This window comes from Girardinichthys multiradiatus, chromosome 9, assembly GCF_021462225.1.
Source record: "Girardinichthys multiradiatus isolate DD_20200921_A chromosome 9, DD_fGirMul_XY1, whole genome shotgun sequence".
Classification (NCBI taxonomy): domain Eukaryota; kingdom Metazoa; phylum Chordata; class Actinopteri; order Cyprinodontiformes; family Goodeidae; genus Girardinichthys; species Girardinichthys multiradiatus.
Window position 1 is genome coordinate 19,397,322 of NC_061802.1, and position 21,468 is coordinate 19,418,789.

At 36.9% G+C, this 21,468-nt stretch overlaps 1 protein-coding gene across 5 annotated transcripts in view; it reads left to right on the forward strand.

Moving 5' to 3' along the window:
* LOC124873636 (adhesion G-protein coupled receptor D2) overlaps window positions 1–21,468 on the forward strand; it is a 128,471-nt gene that overhangs the window by 21,666 nt on the left and 85,337 nt on the right. The gene's annotated exons all lie outside the window — the stretch shown is intronic.

Sequence of the window (21,468 nt, forward strand, 5' to 3'; positions counted from 1 at the left end):
TAAACAATATTTTGTTCACAAATAAGAAACAAAAAGGTTTTCTATTAAACTGTTTCTTGCATGGAGAGGATACAAAATGTATCAAGGTTTTTTATTTGTCATTGACAAACGTAAGGGGGGGAAAAGGGACAACGTAGCTGTCTAGTTTGTATTAAAAAACTGAATTATTTTAACAAGAAAATTGCATTGTAGATTTTGTTTTTTTTTCTTTTTGTATTTGGGGCTCAGCATTATTGTTCTTCAGTTCACATTGTCAAAAACCTTTAAAAGATTTATTATATTTATTATTATAAAAGATTATATATATAATTACCGTTTTATTTTTTGTCTGATATTTTATTCACATACATTATTGTTCAAATATGCATCCAGTCTTTATGAGAAACATACCAATTTAGAAAAGAATTTGTTGCTTTAAGTGTTGTGTTCTACTTTGCTGCCCATAAGAAAGGCATGATTTATATCTTGTAATACTTTCACTGCAGCTCACAGGGTTCCTGCACATCCCCCTACTTCTCTGCATCTGCTTTTGCAAGTTGTAGTTATCTTTTAATCAGCTGTATCTTTAATTGAGCTGTATATTTAACAGTAAAATCAATAGAGGACTTAGCTCTACTCTGATCATTAAGTCAGATCGTTTGCTTGCCATAAATAGTTTGTTTCCCTCTCATATCTAATTATATTTTTTCCATGTCGACAGTAATTAACACAGGGGTTTACTTCGCTCTTGTTGTAGGACTGTTTAACATTTAAATGTCTGATATGGATTACTGTTATGTTGTGTGCGTATTTCTAACTAGCTCTGTCCATTCAGCTGCTCATCTCTGAATCCCGTGTTCCTTTATTCTTTGTCGGCACCCCTCTCTAAATTTTGTGCATTTCTCTACTTTTCTTTTACTGACAACACATTATGATCTTGGTCATTAAACAACCCACAGACAACCGATGATATGTAATCAACTACTCATTTCACTTTTACTCAGATGAAGGGAACAAGTGTGGCTGAAATGGTGTCCTTTGATTTGTATAACATTTCTTAAAATGTTTGTTGCAGCTAGTAATAATAGTGCGCGGACTCTTTTAATGTGAATATATTTTGTCAAAGCAAATAAAAATGTTAAAAGTATGTCTTGCCAGAAACTGTAGATTTTACAGAAAACACCCTGTTCTCAAGGATAAATATCCAACTGCTCATTAGGATGAGGTCTTGGCCTTTTACATTTTTGCAAACGATTTTAACTTTAAAATCAAATATGCATATTCCAACTCCAAACTCACCAATGTTTTTTATATTGTGCAGGTGATTTGAGTAACTTCCCCATCCCCCATTTAATTAACATGTGCCAAAACTGTATCAATGAGCGATTGAGAGCAGAACTTAAATAATATTCAAGGTGAAACTGAGACGCCATTATAATCTGGCTCCTGAAACCTCCCACTACATTCTACATATATATGGGACATTTACAACATAAGTGTCACTTCAAACTAACTAGCCTTGAATAGATGAGAGGTAGACAAACTTAAAATCCAAGTTCTGCAGGAGTCGAGACTCTACAGGCACAGTCCATGTACAGGCTCCCCTATCCCAGTTCTGTGTCTGGGATAGGGGAAACATATTGTTCTTATTATTTCTTATTGGCTCTATCAGTAATATAAAAATGAGTAAATAGGTTGATTGAAATCATCTGCACAGTGACTTGAAAAAGTATTATGTTCACATTTATCATATTATGTCATATTACAACCACAAACTTCAATCTATTTGTAGGGATTTTCTGTTATCAGTAAAAATATGTGGCTGATTGTAAAGTGAAAGGAAAGGGATGCATGGTTTTCACAACTTTAAGTTATTTTGCAAAGAAACCGTAACATTTCACTTATGCAAAGCTGGTAGAGACAAACCCCAAAGGCAGCTGCAATTGGATCTAAAGGTTGTTCTACAAAGTAGGCCTGTTGACTAATGCTGCTGAATACAAGTGCATGCCAAACTTTTCAGATTATCTGTAAAAAGTGTAAACATGTAATCTTTTTTGTCAACTTCATAGTTATTCTCTAGATTCTGATTGTCTATAACTTAAAATTAATAAAATTTTTTCCAAGGGACTGTAACTGTATATATTAGTATTTAACAAAAAACTAATAAAAAACACTAAAGTAAGAAAAAGGTTTTGAATGCATTTAGTCCTTTATGAATTAGGTTAAATGTTTTACAAAATGGCAATTTGTAATTGTTTGAAATACACACGTGAATAAAGAAATTAATTTGAAGCATCAGATGCTGAACAGGGCTTGACTATGGTCTATTGATTAACATCATTTCACATGCAGTTAAGTTGACCTTTAGAGTTAGTGCATGTGTTGCTGTCTGTGACGGACTTGCCACCTGACTGATGGAAAATGCCTTAGTCCCCTTTGCAACCCTAAGGAGGACAAAGTAGGTTCAGAAAATGAAAAAGCCATATAAACAGATATCCATAGGTGATATTTTAAATTTTCAGATTTCACTGCTTAAAGGTGAGCCATTTCCAAATCTTGCTGGTGTCTTTCACTACCTGTAAATGTATTAGTCCTACAATGTGGAATGGGAAGGCGTAAGGGTTAAATTAATGCTGGGCTTTTGGGAAAAGACAGTTAGAAATGTTCAGTTTGGAGATGCACCACGCTTGGCTGCCTCTGATTGTTAATTATGATAGTACAAGGATTGACTCTGATTGGTGATCAAGCTGAGTCTTTATTTCCTTCATGAAATATATGAAAACTAAAAAAAAATATCCTAAATGCACTTTTTTTGATGAATGTAAAAAGGGTTAGGATAAATTGGAATAATCTATTATTTTACTTATTGAGGAATTCAGTTACTACCTCTTTCAGATTGTGGCACTTTGTTTCACTCTCATGTATTCTTTAGAAAACAAAATCTAAACTGGTAAAAGTCATAACAAGCGGTTCAGACCATGATGAAACACCCAAAATATTCAGAAGAAAATCAGTATCAGTATTGACAAGGAAAAGCCTGATTGTTGCTGATAAAAGTAGTTTGCAGAAAAATATATAGGATATAGGGTTGCGGAATATGCTGGTACACTGTAATTTCCCTTATGAGTGATTGTCTTCCCTAAAAGTATGCTGAGGTGTTTAATCATGTCTGGTTTTGATTTTTCATTTTTCCCTTTCTCATCACTCAAAGGGAGTTAGTTCAGCATTTTATCATTTAACCTCAACTTGGCAAAATTCATTGTCTGCCTGCATGTTTATGTGAGAATTTAGGTATGAGCTCAGCTGTGGTCTCAGCGCATTGACAGTTTTCTCCTTCTCCTTGATGATTTTTCTAGTATTTTAATTAGACCTTGTTACAGTGTAACAGTATCCTTGTGTTGAAGACCGTCTCGTCGTCTTCAGTGTCATTGATCTATTTGTTAGAGAGAGCAGACTAAATACCACCCACACAGATTATTAAATGTATATAACAGTGATAAATCTGAGACAGGCAAAATCTGGCAGACAAGTGATAAAATGAGTAAATCCATAAATTAATCGGGAGTTGTAACACTATGCTTTTTTTTTTCTTTTTTATTTGTAGCTGTTGTATTTTCAACGGGCCCAGCCTAAGCAACATAAAGCTTAAGCAGCACGTTTTTACTGTGAAATCAATAAAACAGATAATGTTGACAAGCCTTTTCTCATAGCTTTGCCTGATGCAGCTTGCCCCCCCCCCCTCACTACAACTGCTTGCAACTACAAAGTACCTCCACTGTTGTTGTTATTGCTCTTTGTACTTGAACACGCTACGCATTGAGCAAACAGTGCAGACTTGGCATTAATCTGCATGTGCCTTTCTGAACCTGCAGAAGTCATTGTTAAATTTTGCTTCATGACCTGAATTGAAGTTTTGTATCATGCTCTGTGTAATAATCACTCCTGTGATCATAGTGTTTTTTGCTTTTATTTAATTTGGCATCAAACAACATCTGATTGTCATGTGTTACTTTAGGCTAATGAGATCTACCGTTGCCTTGAAAGTTATAAGATTATTCACCTTTGGAGTAACATTTTCAAAACAGACAACCCAGTAGAGATGAACCACAAAGAATTTTGTGGCTGATCTCCAGTTTTTGTTTAGCTTTTACCTGCTGACGTTGATTTTGTTTAACTTCGATGTTTCTTTAGCACTTATAATACAAATAGTGTCCGTGTGCGATCCACAATTATTTATATTCGGAGTTAAGATGATGTCCCATTGTCTGTTGGACAGATCAATCACTCTTAAGCTTTTTAACAATTATATATAAATTATGATGGATTTCTTATTTTATTCAGTGTTTTTATTAGTGATTAGCACTGTTATTGCAGCCAGCATTCCTAAATCTGCCACCTGGGTGAGTTTTCCCTAGAGAATTAACTTCATTCATATTTCCAAAAGGCTCCCAAGGTTTCTAAATTCAGCATGTTACATGGCAGGGGTTTAAAACCTAAAACAATAAAACAGGTTGTCTATAAAGTTTTTTCTGTATTTGCATTAAGTCTTGCTCTCTCTCACCCTCTTGCTGCCTAACTGAACCACAGACATACCTTAACATGTAGAAATTTGACTCCTTTTTAAATAGCTTCTTATATCTCTGTTCTTCCACTGACCTAATTAATAACACTTCCCTAATGCTGAAAATACCCAGCCTTTAGTCTTCTTCACATATTAAACATCCACACCGAAGGGTGTTTTTGCCATCACTAACTGGTAGCACTCACATTTGGTGCTTTCATGGATCAGAAAAAGATTTTCAGAATAGCTGGTCATAGGTGAGGGCCAATGAAGCTGGAAAATAACAGATTCCTGTTTAGAGAGCTGATTTCACGGTTCTTCTGCTGGGGTTCAGTGGATGTGAGAAATTATGCTCCATTGTCATGTTTTCCTTAATCAAAACCAGAGAGCATAAATTTTGAGTTGCTTGAAACTTTCTACTCTTATCCATTACTTGTTTTATTATTTTATTTATTTTTTATGAACATCCTCACCATAAATACAGTCATGCCTCATCTGCTTCCTTATAAGCAAGAGATAGAAGAGAAGAATGGGTGCTCTTTGGTAGGCCATAAATTCCTCCACCCTTTGTCATCCAATCTCAGGGGTAATGTCATTCAAAATCCCTGTACCATCTATTATCTGGGTATAATAGGCTCCTGGCCATGCTGTGTCCATCTTATTATTAGCCCATAACTTTAAACTATCAATAACTTTGAGGTTCAGAGACACGTTAGTGAGGAGGAAAAAAGGAGCAAGAGGAAGCAGAGGAGAGGTGAAGGAAGTTGGGGAGTTGATAAAATATATTAATGTAATGTTTGTTCTCTGTAAGTTGTTGATAGTTCATGGATCTAAATTAGTTGACTTTGACTGGGAAGGTTCTTTTGTCTGTTATGGTGCTTTGTTTCCTGAGGAGGGCAGCCCTGTGCCTTTTTATAAAAGTTAAATAAGGCACAGAATTGATGAGAAAACGTATTTTGGGTGTTTCATCATGATCTGTTTATATTTCTGTCTTCATATCAGCAAAAATTTTCATTTGCTTTATGACTCTCATGAATAATGAGAATTTCACAAGCATTGCATAAAGCTTAAGATGCAAAAACTCATAATTTTACTCAGGGCTAAAGATGACTGAGAAGGAAATACCATGTAGATGTAGAAAGAAGCCAGTGTGTAATTTTTCTAAACGTAAAAGTTAAAGTCCATTTAGTTTTATAAGTGAAATACACAAGGTTTTTATTTGCAGTTAAGTTTTTGCTTATATGATTCAAAACTGGGGTTAATTCACACACCTACAAGATGCTTTAAAATTGTTTAAAGTTAAAAATACAAAAGAAAAACAATATTATCAACTCTGCCAAACAGTATCAACACACAGACTTCAGAACACACACACACACCGATGTGGCTAGTTGACATCAGAGTATATCTAAGTTATAGATATGATCAATAAAGTGTTGCTCTGCCTATCGATTTTTGCCATATGGAAGATTTGTTATGGCACCTAAAATGATTGCGCAAGGAGATGTTTTCTGTTTTTTTCTGGTAGTTCTTTAACAGCAAAACTCAACTAGTCAGCTGGTGATTTTATCAGCTTTTGTAGCCCATTGCACATAATGGCATTATCACTCAGAATTGGGGCAAGTTCATCCTTATTTGAATGACTATTTACTCAAAAATATCAGTCAGCTTTCATTTTAAGCTCATTTAAAAACTTTGTTCTAATGACTATTTTCCACATTAGGGAGAATAATATTGTGGTTATTGTTTCCACATTTTACTTTATATTATTACTGTTTTACCTCTGCTCATAATTATTGATTCGTAAACAAATACATTTTCTTGACTTTGTTGTCAAAGTCATCCTATAATAAATCAGTGACCTAATTTTGTTTGTAACTCAATTAAATAAAAGTTGCTGAGCTTTCATCTGATTTTACCACAAGTTAAAATTGTACATAATGTACCTTAATCTAAAGGTACTGCCTAAACACTGCAATTAGTGATTTTGCAAATCACTAATTAGTTATGAATATGTTATGAATGAATACATAAATAAATAATTTGGTATACATTAATGTTATATTCTATATTGTTTACATACAATTTGTGAGCATTGTGCTTTAACCTAATAGAAAAAGAGCTTTAATAGTTTAACTTATCGATCGGCTGTGTTTAAATTGATACCATCTTGCCAACTGGCATCATAAACTGAATTTGACTCAACTGTATTACACTTACGATCTAATTTTATGGTATTACAAAACGATGACAGTGATGATAAAAAAAGTACTCACAAATTCCACTTATAGATGTCACTTGCATGTCACTGTAGTCAAAGCCCCACAAATACTGCTCTTTTTCTTTAATAGGATACTTGGGACATCAATTCCGTTAAGAGATTTGATCAAATTTTTAGATATATTAATATTAATTGATGCTCTCATAGAACCAGCTTTGGATAAAACAGTAAAAGTTACAATCCTAATGATACTGTCAGTTTTTGGGAGTAAACATCATAATTGGGATTTATCGTTGCCACAGTTTATCACAATTCTTGATCAGACATTTTTCATGATGATATACCATACAATAATTACCCTCCCTAGTCTTAATTAATTTAAGTCTAATTGGATTGATTTGATTAAATTTGCTAAATATAAACTAATTGAACTGAATGACCTTTAGGAACCAGTAGTCCTAATGAGAGCCAAAGTCTACATCAGATGATGCAGAATTGTATTTCTAAGCTTCTGTTTAAGGATTAGGAGATGACAACAACTGAGTGTAAGTTTAGAAATGGTCTATGGTTTGACTGAAGAAGTCTCCCCTAGGAAAGCTATGGAAGCTTATAGGTATGTTTGATATTAAATTTCACAGTTAGGCTTAAACAGGTTTCACTCCAAGGTGCTTCTCATTAAGCTGAGGAAATAAAAACAGCAAATCTTGTATCCAATTTCTCTCTTAAACGTCTTTCCTCATCTGGATTCAAACAGCAGTGCCATTCAAAGGAACCTTTTTCCCTTTCTTGTTACATTCAGTTGTTAATTTTGTCCATGTGCCATGCACTGCCTGGTTCACTTTATTTAATCTTATATTGGGCTAGTTTTTTATTTTTTTATGAGATGGGATAGGTCTGGTTGTCTTAAAAAAATTATTTTAATTTGAGTAACTGGGTAATTATGAAGTAAGTTTAAAAAAAACAAACAAATAGCTTCATGACAAGATTGTTTGGATCCCCATTGCCCAGGAAAATAAGAGAAGAAAGAAAAGTCCACTGTTAGCACTGCATGTGCAATTACCAGGCACCGCATTTAAACAATATTCAAACAGGATACCAAGGTCAGCACCGACTCCCAGTACGCTGGGAGTCGGTGGCACTTGTAATGAGGATGTTGTGCAGTTTTTTTAAGTAGTATATTTATAGTGTGTTTTTTCTCCTTCTCACTCTTTTTCTTTAGTTTGTTTGCTTAAAGAAAAAAAATTGTGCAGAACACTCTTTAATACTGTTTGAATTTCTAACAGAGTTCATAAATAAATTAAAATATTCGCTGTCGTTTTTTTTACGTAATGTAAATATTAAGTCTATGAGGAAGAAGACGAAGGCTGACTTTTTCTTTCCCTTTTGGTAGAAGGTGAAATGCTATTGGAGAGATCAGTTATTGAAAACCAGTCTGCACAAATAAAGCAGACCATATAATAGGCTTCCTGTCAAAAAAAAAAAAAAAAAAGAAAGGCGAGGGAATTCCTGTCATTGCACCACCACCTCTAAGACCTCTTCTTCTGTTAAACCTGCTGGCATTTATTTGCCTTAGAATTACCTGCCTGCTCAATTTAGTAATTGACTGTGTCATAAGAAAGCAAACAAACCCCTTTGCCCCAGCCAAACCATACATGTGGATGCTGTTTAGTGCATGTGTGTGTGTGAGTGTATTCTGCTTGCTTACTGCACCTCTAATGTTGTGAAATCCTCCCTGCTTTGCCATTTGTCATAAACCGAGAAATATGTCTCTTTTTATTCTTGTGTGCAAATGCATATTAGTTAGCAAGCATCCAATCAGCTGACTATCACCTTCATGACCTCACTTTCCCACATCTCCTCCAAGCCGTCGTCCAATCTGCGCTGCAGACAGCATCAGGAACAGCTCAGAAACCAGAAATTACCCGTGTTGAAACAATGACCGATCTATTTATAAGTTCACCGCCTTGCCTTTTGTATTGGCTGACATTGATCAGCATGTGTGAGCGCACACTACCTTAAACAACCATATCAGTGATGGCGTGGGGTGAATAGGTTAAGGAAAATCCTGGTTTTCCTTACCCTGCTGCGTCGCCGCAGATCTGTGGATTTACCCGTCTTTGATGTATACTTTGGGGGTAATTAGTGAGAACTGGGTCAGAGTAGGGCGAGAAAGCAAATCAGTGCAGTTCTTTTAGTGACTGGGTGACAAGGAGATGCTTAGATCAGCTTGAGAAAGGGGTGTGGATGTGGGAGGTTAAATAGCTGTCCAATATGGAGCACTTTATGTGACGTGAGCAGATTTCTTTGTGTTAAGTTTAAGGCAAATAAATATTTCTCAGACAATTTTGAAAATGTTACTTTTTTAGGCGTAAACATATTCATTAACTTTTTTCTAAACCATCATCACCAGTGGATACATTTTAAAATAATGATTTGCTGTATTATTTTCTTTTTATGCTCAGTTAACTGACTGCTTTCACTAAACCAGTGAGAATATATATTTTTTCAATGTCTCATGAAAAGTTAGTTTTCCAATTATTTTCATTTGCTCTTTAATGCATCAATGTGATATGTGATGGACAAAATATTTTTTCTTTAATTGTTTTTTTCAGCACACCTCTCCAAACTGAACATGTTTTTCTACAATTTTCACTTACTATTATTATTATTAATTTATTTTTAATCAGAGGACATTTGTCCTGTACATGCCTTGAAATATTCCTATTCAGACAACGCACTGTTCTCTTTTTGATTTGTTATTCCCATTAATTAACACAGTTATCTCTAATTATGGACAAGTGATCTAGAGACCACTTATCCAGAGTTAATTCCATGCAGAGATGATTAATGGGCAGCGAGGTATTTGGGAAGCAGGGCGGCTACTTGTGTATTTTACAACCATTACAGTAGAGCATTGTGTGAAAGTAAACAAAGCTGTGGCGATTAGAAATGGAGAACAACAGCTCTGACAGCGGGACATTGATTGGGATGTTGATCGTCCCACACTGGCCTCTTGCCCTTCCTGCTGTGGCCCCTGGCCAGCCCTCCACAGATACTCTGGGTCATTTCCTATCCATGTCAGCACACACAGATATGCACTCTTCCCGCTGAGTGTTTACAGCCACATGCTGATTCCTATTAATCTGCTTCTCGTCTGGGTCGGGAGGAGGAGGAGAGGGAGGGGGTCCTGGAGGCGGGTTTGTCTTGGATCAAGAAGCCAGCGAAGGTGAGTAAAGCATTTCGCTCACACAACCCGAGAGCCTCAGTTGACAGATTGCGCCAGGCCTGGACTTCTTTTTACACTGAGCAGATGTGGTCTCCCACTTGTTTTACTTAGTAATTATCCCTCATTAAGTGAAAGCATGTGCCAATCAAACAGCTTGGAGAGTGAGAACAGAGCCTGGGCCAGAGCTGGGAGAGACGGGGGAGAGGCAGGGAGACCTGTAGCTCGATCTTGCCAGTTTTCACAAATACGGAGTCATTACTAGATTAAAGGCAAGCCTTGCCAGTGCTACAGCTTCTGCATCACTGCCATTATTATGTCATATTTGACATTTCAGTCTTTGCAGAATTTGCTAGCACAATTAACAGTGAATGTCCAGTTTCTTTCTGTCAATTATTTTAATTACACTGCATTTTTATTATGAACTTTTATCCCAGAGATAATGACTTACAGCTAATTTTATCAGCACCAAATTGGGTTTTAAATAAATGCTTGAGGTTTGACAAGCGTCTTATCAAAACACAAGAACTTTGAGAAGAGCAGCAGTCCAGACTTAATTTTTTTAATTACTCCTAATATTCTACCCCAATTGCTGACTACTTTTATTTTTATTTTTTAACAATTTAAAAAATAACATTTTACTGATACAAAATCTTGGTTAAAGTACTTCAAGCCCAGACACTTGGAACACTTGATTTATTTTTTGTTAGAATTTCTTTTTGGTAAAGTCTGTGTGCAGTGTATTTGTTTATTTATTTATTTATTTATAAAAATAAGGGAAAAAGCCTTATTTAAGAAAAAAAAGAGTGCAGCTCTCTTCCAAAAAATAAAAGAGCGAAAAAGAAGACAGAAACGAAGATCTATGAAGTCTTCACGTCAATGAACTACCATTCATTTTCACTTTGAAGTCCTTTGAACCATACTGAAGTGTGATTGCAAGTGACAGTCACAGAGTCTGCCAGTTTATCATGATGGATACACCTTGCCGTCATGGTGGCGCTGCACACATGTATTTGTGCAGGCAGTCGCAGACAAATGCATGAATACAGAGTGCTGCCGTGGAGGGAAAATGCGGGTCCAGGTTTGCAGCACAGACCCACTTATAAGGTCGATTTATTCGGCTCGTTTATACTCACACAAAGAGACAAGGTTACCTCGGATATTTTTCTCTAATTGTGCAGTTTTCCAAATTGTAAGATTAAAAATTCTTTGTCAATTTATTTTGTTTATTTTTATATTGTTTATTTCTGGCACTTATTATTATTTTCAGTTGAGGCCGCTGCAGCGAGCTGTCAGCAGTGTAGTTTAACAATGGGATTTTCATGGTAGCCTGATCATATTTGATCTGTTTCAGTTGGCAAATGGCTAAACGTTAGTCTGGAAATTTCATTTTCAACTCCACAGAGACATGAGAAAAATTCTGATGAACTTTCGTTTGGACCTGGTTCTGCTTGCCCCTGAGCTCGATTCTTGTTTGCAGGTGAGAATCCAAGAAGCAGTAGTTTGGCAGGTGAAAAAAACCTTCAGCAGTTTGCTGCTTTATGTGAATGTGAAAAACTATTTTTTGGACTGTCTCTTTCAGAAAAGCTTAAGGCTATGATACATGTTCCTTCAGCACAACTAGTCCAGTGTTTGGTGGTCACAGATAATCTGCACTGCTATAAAAAATTATCAATACGCATAGTTAATAACTGCATTGTTGGAGTCTAATATAATTCAACAGACTGCAGGTTTTTATGCAAATATGCTGCATGGTCCACATTTACTGGTGTCCCTGGTAGAGGTATGTCCTTGAAAGTCTTTAAAATAAATTCAGGTTTTAATGCAGTGACATCATCTTACAATGTAAAATTTGCAGCGGTTCTTGTAACAGTGTGCCTTGTAGATTTTTCCACCCTCGTCTTTCCCAATTTGTAGTGTGGCTGAGAGAAATGGACCTTGTATTTATATCTGACGTAAACAGGAAATCATTGTGACCTATTTTGGCCATTAGACACTCTGATCAAGTAAAAAAAAAGTTAAATATGCAAAGTGATTATAAAAATGCATTTTTCTATGTATTTAATGCAAATTTCTATTGATTTCATAAGAATGTTTAGAGGTGCTGTTATTTGTTTTATTAATAACAAAATCTTACTAAATGTGCTACATTTTACAAAAAACAAACTTCAGTGTGTTTTACTGTGGTTTTATATGACATACAGACATTTATTTAACAAAACAAAATATAAAAAAGTATGGTGTACATTTGTGTCCTGTAATCTGATCCCTCTAAATAAAACCTAATGCATCCAATTGCCTTTAGAAGTTACCTTATTAGCGAATAGAATCAACCTGTGTTTAATTTAATTCATTCCCCTTAAAATGCCTTGTTTGCAGGACTATATTTAGTGTTCAGTAATCTATAACTACTGGACACACACATATATGCTACTGATGATGCTGGTGAATGAATCGTTAAGTGAAAACTTTTTCTTATACACTACCAGTCAAAAGTTTTAGATACACTTTCTCACTTAATAGGTCTCCTTATTTTCATGACTATTTAAATTGTAGATTCTCACCAAAGTCAGCAAAACTATGAATGAACATACATGGAATTATATAGTAAACAAAAGTGTGAGAGAACTCCAAACATTTTCATATTTCATATTCTGCAAAATAGCCACCTTTGCTGTAATTACTACTTTGCTCTCTTGGCATTCTCTCCATGAGCTTCATGAAATGGTCACCTGAAATGGTTTTCCAAAGAGTCTTGAAATAACTTCCCAGAAGTTCATTGAGAGACGGCCAAAGGTTAGTATTTCAGTCATCACAGCAAAGGGCGGCTACTTTAATCTAAAATATAGGTTCTTTTACAATTTTTTTTGTTCGCTACATAATTCCATATGTGTTCATTTACAGTTTTGATGCTTTCAGTGAGAATCTACACACAATGTAAATGGCCATAAACATAAAGAAAACCATTAACTGAGAAAGGCATTCTAAAACTTTTGACTGGTAGCGTAAATGCTAAAATCTGAAATCAAATCAGCTCTTACTGTCAGCATCAGGCTTTTTGTGGCATACGCATGTGCATTTTCTTCAAACCCATCCAGTGCCCAGCTGCTGTTCCTCAGACGTGTGTTCTTCTGTTTATCCTGACTGTCAGAGGGAAAACTGTGCAATTAGAAAAAAAACTTGGGAAGATTGACAGCGGGATAACATTCAGTTTGACAAGAAGGTGCGCCAGGAAAGCCAGCCGAATACCAAAGTATTTTTAATTAAACAGCTCTCTGCTCTAGCTGCGTGCTTTCCCTCACCAGTTCAAAGACTCCTGCATTGACCCATGTGTTAAAAGTTTGTATCAGCTTTCCGTGGATGTGTTTTTCTTGGCGTCCAAGACACGCAACCCTAAATTGTCTTGTTTAAAAGCTAGCTTGTTTACAATTCAATCTTTCTCTTGCTCTTTTTTACCACTCTCCCCATTACAGTACCACATGTGTGCAGCATGAACATGTTCAGAGTATAACTGCCAGCTCTTTTTTGGCCTTAAGATACGCCTGATTTGTGGAGATACTTAAAACGAAGTTAATTTTAAGATCTGCTACTCAGGTGTATCCAATTTATTCTGTCATTCTGGTTTATTTACACGTTAAAACAAATTTAATAAAGTGCTCATCTGTTTCTTGGGCACTTTGTCAATAACATGTGTCCGTCTGATGTAAAATCGATAAAACACAATGCCAGAGCAATGGCAAATGTGTAGTCATTTATCATTGACTAGTAATAAAGATATGTCACAATTGATTTCTGCCCATTCCTAGTCCTGCTTCTCTTTCTGTCTCGCCGTCTCCCTGTTCTCATTCTTGCTATTTTTGCAATAGCAGTAAATAGAAATAAATAAATGAATGTTATTATGACTAAGGTATGTGTGGCCTTGCTGAACTCAATTAATATTGAAGAATGAGGCTGTGATGATTGAGAGTCTTTGTGCTCTGATTTCTGTTAGTTGCTAGATCAGAGCACAAAAATAGGAAGAGCAGTTGATGGATGGGTGTTTGGTTGGTCTCTTCTCTGGGAAGACTAGGTTTAAACTTCTACCCCCTCAGTTAAATATTTTTCAAAAGATTTGCAATCTCCTTTTATGTTTTTCCTCAGTGCACCTCAAAAAAGAGACCTTTTATCCAATAAAGATGTAAAACATCTGAAAAATATTATAAAGATGTTAATTACATTGAGAAATTAAAAAAACCAGACCAAGATAAAAGTATGATTAAGAATTTCCAGATGCAAAACACAGAATAAAAAGAGCATCAAAAGTCATTCTAACAAATATTTACAACGAGGCATTCTTTGCTCTTGGAACCAGGTATTTACATGCACTGTGTAAAAAAGATGCGCTGTTTAAAAAATATTATGGGTAAATGGGCTGGATTTAAATAGAGCTTTTCCAGTCATACCAACAACTCAAAGTGCCTTATACTAAAGCCACATTCAGCCAACCACATTCACTACCGCACATTGATAGACAATCTGGGGTTTGCAAGATGATCTTCCCAATGAGCACCAATAAAAAGACATATAACCTTTGTTTTCTCATTGTCTGATGATAAAATAGCCTCAGTTAGGATTACCAAAATGCTTCTATTTCCCAAATATTAGAATAATAAGCAAGAAATGCTTTAGAGATTCTTTTTAAACTTCTTTAAACTCAGAAGTGGGCTGCACTATGATGCAGTGGTTAGCACTGTTGCCTTTCAGAAAGTAGGTCCTGGGTTTGAATCCCTGGCCTGGGCTCTTTCAGTATGGAGTATGCATGTTTGCTGCGTGCATCTCTCTGGGTACTGCAACATGACTCTTTGGTTAATTGTCTCTAAATTTCCCTTATGTGTCAGTTTGTTGTGTGTTATGTGTGTCTCTGTGCTGTCCAGTGTGTGCCCCGCCTCTTGCCCAATGACTGCTGCCCCCCCATGACCCTGCAAACATAGGCAGGTAAAGACAATGGATGTATGGATAAATTCATACATTTCCTTAGTGTTTGGTAGAACTGCCTTTTGACCTGTATGATTTGGGCCAAACATTTTGTGTATTCACTTAAACACATTCATTGTGCCCATTGTACCCAAGGATGAACCAGATTTGTGGAAGTTTTGAATTCAGAAGCATACAAAGCCATGACATCTGGGCCTTCTACACTTTGTTCAGACACATAATAGTCTTATCATAAACACTTGTATTTAAGGAACATGACTGACCTAGAACACAAAATGTTCAGTCTGATTTATTGTCAGACACTGAGAGAAAAACTTAGTTTTGTGTCTTTTTATACAATTTATGTAAATATCTGGTTTTAACTGTACATGAAAACTAATTACTAAAATATTTTAATTCCCTGTTACTTAACGTTTAACATTCCATATGTGCAGTGGATTCCTGTTTCTTTTGCAAAATGTTGTACAGAAACCTAACTTCATGATAGAGGTTGATGTCACTGCCAATTTTGTTACCTTTAGGCTACTTATTTGAACTCATTAGCTTATAGTATCTGGTTCAGGAAGCAGAGACACTCATTCAAGTTTGATGTCTGGCATCACATTCTCTTATGGTCTCACTCTGGGACTGTTGTAGCTACTATATCCCACTCATTTCTTCTGTGTGTTAAAGCCCTGATTGGCTAAATCACTGCTGTCATTAGCACTTTCTTGGCTGAGTTACATTGTTTTTATGTAATTAATGAAGACGTGCGTAGTGGGATGTGTTTGGGGGCCAAATATGCTTGTGGGACTGATCTGAACACTGATTGTACATAAATAAAAAAGTTTGTATTTTGTATTTTTAGTGTCACAAATAAACAGGTTCTGTTACTTTTTAAGTCATTGTGACCCCCTACTCCACAATGTTTAGGTTTGTGTGTCAGCCATGCCACCGCAGTTTGTTGCCGCTGGGTTGTGTCTACCCAAGTCGCACCAGTAGTAGCGAGCAACATCTGTTTTGGGCTTGTTGTTCCCCTTGGCTGCTTTTCAATTGGATTTCCTCAAGCAGGGCCAAAAGCTGTCACCTCTGCCAGGCTCTGTTAGCGATCACCGCCGGCCCCTATATTAAGTAGGTGGTTCAGGGCTAAGCTAATAACTCTCCCTCCTCTCCTGAGCCACCACACACCAGTACTGGTGTTGCTCCTGGCCTCTGTGTCTGCCTAAGTGTGCGTGTGTGTGTATAGGCACTCACTTTTCTTCTGTACCCCATTGAGGCAGGTTCGCTTGGGGGTCCAGTCCTCTACTTGACAATGCAGCTGGCTGTGTGTGTTATCCAGAGAAAGTGGGAATCCACTATTATCCACTTTTTCTTATGATGTGTAACAGAATGGGAACAGAAATAAAACTTTTTCCTCAACTCCAACATCAAACACCAGGACCTTTGAAGCAGGACTGATCATAACCATATAATTTTAACTTAAATCTTAAAATAGTGGAACAGATTCTGATGTGGACATTTTAAGGTATCTTAAGCATTTCATTAGTGATTAGTGCAGTTATTACAGACCCATCCAATTAATCTGAATATTATTGAAAAGTTCATTCATTTCAGTTACTCACTTTATATAGATTAATTACACACATACTTTACAAGCCTTTATTTCTGTTAATTGTCATGATTTTCTGCTTACAGCTACTGACAACACACAATGTAGGATTAGAATATTACATCAGACCAATAAAGATTTTTTTTTATAATGAAATGTGGTACTTTTAATCCAGCCAATGAGCCTTATCAGAACTCATACTGTTCCTTGAATATGACTGTACTTTTATTTCTTCAGGTAAAAAAAAAAAATCTTAATATGAAATCTGTTTTTCAACAATACAAATATATGAGCATATCTATTAAAACACAAATAAAAGCAATATTCTGCAAGTGAAAAGTCAAACCATGGGAACAGTCACAGAGACCAAGTTAACTTTTTTTCTTATTTCATTAAAACTGACTGAAACGTTCCCAGAGTTTAACATTAGTGACACCAGTCCCTGTGTGTATTGCTGAAGAAGTCTGCAGGAAGACAAATGCATACCCCTAACCTTAACTCTAAACTTGTCAAAAGGCTGCAGCCATTTTCAATTTCAGCAATTTACATGACAGAGATTAAAACCTCGAAAGGGTGAAAGAAAGCAGCTTCATTTTATTGAGTTCAGGTTTAAAATTGGCTTCCTCTTTAAAAGTAGCATCCTGGATGAGCGGAGAAGATCTGTAGAAAAAACAGTTTCGACACCTTTTGTGTTTCCCTTGTGAAGAATTTTTAAACAGTCCACCAGGTAGTATGAATTTTTTTTAACATATTGTTTCTGTTAGCACAACCTGTTAGAGCTTATGTTTAATGCGCTCACTCATCAGAAAAAGATTTAATTTTTGATTTTCCGGCAGACTGATCACTGGTCAAATATTAATGAAAGCAAAGGTTTGTCGATAAGAGAAGCACTCTGCCGCATTGTACACTAGTAATATCTGTAAAACATAATTCCAACTGTTAACCTTAAGTTCACTGATATCAGTGCCGCAGATATTTTAGAATCCTGTTAAATGCAGTGAGATTTATTTTCCTGCTGTAAGCATCTTTCCATCCTGCCTCCTGGTCCTCTTAAGCAGGCCTGGGTGTTGCCGTCTTTATTGGGAGGTATTTGCCTTTTTAACCCCACAGAGTGCCAGGTTACTCGTATACCTGCATGTCTCTCTGCCTTTGTGCCTCCTGCCAGTTCTTTTAGCCAGCTGGAGCAGTTACGTTGAATTGGATTTGAACAGAAGACCTGCAAATCATCAACTCCCTTTTTTCACAGCTTTGACAGACACTTTGATTTGACGTCCCATGAGCAGTTAAAGTGCGAGTTATGTATACATGTTAATTAAACTGTTTATGCATGGAGGGGTCAGAGACATTAGCAAGCCCCAGTGCAGAAGTGTGAATTTCTTTCTTTTCCCTCAATCACAGCGTTTTAACCTCTTCTGTCTCTTAATGATTACCAGGTGTAAAGGCAGGATTTTTTCCACACTATTTTTGGAGAAGCAGATAGCTCTATTTCTGAAAAGTATCTCTGTGTGTTTGAATTTGGGCTAGCATATTTGACGGCAGGTCCAACTTTCTCAAATAGCTCTCATTTTTGACATCCTGAATTTCTGTAGATAAACCTGTTGGTCAGATTAAAGATGACATTGGTAAAATGTACGCTTTAATGTCTGATGTCAGTTTGGACAAGTATAACTTTGACACAGAACCATGGGAGTGCCAGATGTTATTATTAAAAAGAGTTTGGAGCCTGTGGTCTATAAAACCTGATCATATTAAAGCAATTTATTTACAAATCTTTGATTAAATTGTTTTTTTTTTTTACATGAAAACACAAATGAGGAGTCATAGCAACATAGCAAGCTGTTATTCATCAAATTAAAATATATGGCTTGAGGTCAGTTATAGAGTAGGCATTACAAAAGTATTAACACCACTTGAACCCTTTTACATTTTGTCACGTTATGCCCGCAGACGTTTATAATGAATACCTACACAAACTACAGGGGTTGGACAATGAAACTGAAACACCTGTCATTTTAGTGTAGGAGGTTTCATGGCTAAATTGGACCAGCCTGGTATCCAGTCTTCATTGATTGCACATTGCACCAGTAAGAGCAGAGTCTGAAGGTTCAATTAGCAGGGTAAGAGCACAGTTTTGCTTAAAATATTGAAATGCACACAACATTATGGGTGACATACCAGAGTTCAAAAGAGGACAAATTGTTGGTGCACGTCTTGCTGGCGCATCTGTGACCAAGACAGCAAGTCTTTGTGATGTATCAAGAGCCACGGTACCCAGGGTAATGTCAGCATACCACCAAGAAGGACGAAACACATCCAACAGGATTAACTGTGGACGCAAGAGGAAGCTGTCTGAAAGGGATGTTCTGGTGCTAACCCGGTTTGTATCCAAAAAACATAAAATCACGCCAGAATTAAATGTGCACCTCAACTCTCCTGTTTCCACCAGAACTGTCCGTTGGGAGCTCCACAGGGTCAATATACACGGCCGGGCTGCTATAGCCAAACCTTTGGTCACTCATGCCAATGCCAAACGTCGGTTTCAATGGTGCAAGGAGCGCAAATCTTGGGCTGTGGACAATGTGAAACATGTATTGTTCTCTGATGAGTCCACCTTTACTGTTTTCCGGGAGAGTTACGGTGTGGAGAAGCCCCAAAGAAGCGTACCACCCAGACTGTTGCATGCCCATAGTGAAGCATGGGGATGGATCAGTGATGGTTTGGACTGCCATATCATGGCATTCCCTTGGCCCAATACTTGTGCTAGATGGGCGCATCACTGCCAAGGACTACCGGACCATTCTTGAGGACCATGTGCATCCAATGGTTCAAACATTGTATCCTGAACGTGGTGCCGTGTATCAGGATGACAATGCACCAATACACACAGCAAGACTGGTGAAAGATTGGTTTGATGAACATGAAAGTGAAGTTGAACATCTCCCATGGCCTGCACAGTCACCAGATCTAAATATTATTGAGCCACTTTGGGGTGTTTTGGAGGAGCGAGTCAGGAAACGTTTTCCTCCACCAGTATCACGTAGTGACCTGGCCACTATCCTGCAAGAAGAATGGCTTAAAATCCCAGTTTTCTCAGTTTTATATTTTGCTCCATCCATCTTCTCATCAGTAAGCAAATAAAGTCACACTTTCATCCCAGTTGTCCGGTACTCCTTCTCCCACACATTTGCTCTGTCTTGTGGCAAACTGCAAATTGGGACTTTCTTATGACTTTCTTCAGTCAGTATTTAAACTACATACAGTAAGGTTCTACTTACCAATTAGGGGGCTAATGAAATCACTGAGTTGTACTGGATTTTATTTTGGGCATATCAGAGGAAAGGGACTGATTAGAAATGCGCACCACACTTTTCAGATTAGTTTTTATTCAACAGCATGTGTCATTTTCTTTCCCCTTCACAATGGTGTGCTTTGTGTTGGTCTATCACATAAATCCCAACAAAATACAATGAGGTTTGTATAGTAAGATATTTCACACATATGAGAATTTTCAAAATAATCATAATACTTTTTGTTCTTCTATTTTGTTCATCTGTGGGATCATCTTGAAGTTGTCCAGATGCTAATCTTCAAAATGAAATTTAAATGTCATTTCTTTCTGAAAAGAAGCAAACTTGAACTTTTAATCCTATAAATAAAAGTAGTTCCCCCTTTGGTCACTCTAGTTTAATAAAACATTTTGCTGCTTCATGTATAAAAAGGAGCACTTAGGGGACAAGCGATATATTCCAGCAGAGAAAAAAAAAACTGCCCCGTCAGTCCCTACCTTCTTGCCAAGACACTGCCCTTCCCCCTTAATCATAGTTTTCATATCTGTACATTGAAAATTTGTTTCCCAAGGACGATGTCATAAACTTGCTGTTTTCTGAGATTTTTACCTGCCATGCTGCTCACCAAGTCCACACCATTGGGGAGCTTGATGGAAACTGGAAATAGGGTGCTGAAATTTGAAAGAGTCGGGGGAATGTATAGATATAGTTCACTTTGAATTGGTAATCATTTGTAGTGTACTATGGTGACTAAAACTATGGAGTTGATTTGTAGGGGCTGTGAAATATAATAGATGAAGTGAGTCTCTCTTTTGTTTCCCTGGCTTTATGCACCAACAACACCAATAAAGAAAAGACAGAATAGATACATGGGATGGTCTATAGGGGAGAGCCTGTCCATCAGGTCTGGTCTGTACATACAGGTCCTTCTCAAAATATTAGCATATTGTGATAAAGTTCATTATTTTCCATAATGTAATGATGAAAATTTAACATTCATATATTTTAGATTCATTGCACACTAACTGAAATATTTCAGGTCTTTTACTGTCTTAATACGGATGATTTTGGCATACAGCTCATGAAAACCCAAAATTCCTATCTCACAAAATTAGCATATCATTAAAAGGGTCTCTAAACGAGCTATGAACCTAATCATCTGAATCAACGAGTTAACTCTAAACACCTGCAAAAAATTCCTGAGGCCTTTAAAACTCCCAGCCTGGTTCATCACTCAAAACCCCAATCATGGGTAAGACTGCCGACCTGACTGCTGTCCAGAAGGCCACTATTGACACCCTCAAGCAAGAGGGTAAGACACAGAAAGAAATTTCTGAACGAATAGGCTGTTCCCAGAGTGCTGTATCAAGGCACCTCAGTGGGAAGTCTGTGGGAAGGAAAAGGTGTGGCAGAAAATGCTGCACAACGAGAAGAGGTGACCGGACCCTGAGGAAGATTGTGGAGAAGGGCCGATTCCAGACCTTGGGGGACCTGAGGAAGCAGTGGACTGAGTCTGAAGTAGAAACATCCAGAGCCACCGTGCACAGGCGTGTGCAGGAAATGGGCTACAGGTGCCGCATTCCCCAGGTCAAGCCACTTTTGAACCAGAAACAGCGGCAGAAGCGCCTGACCTGG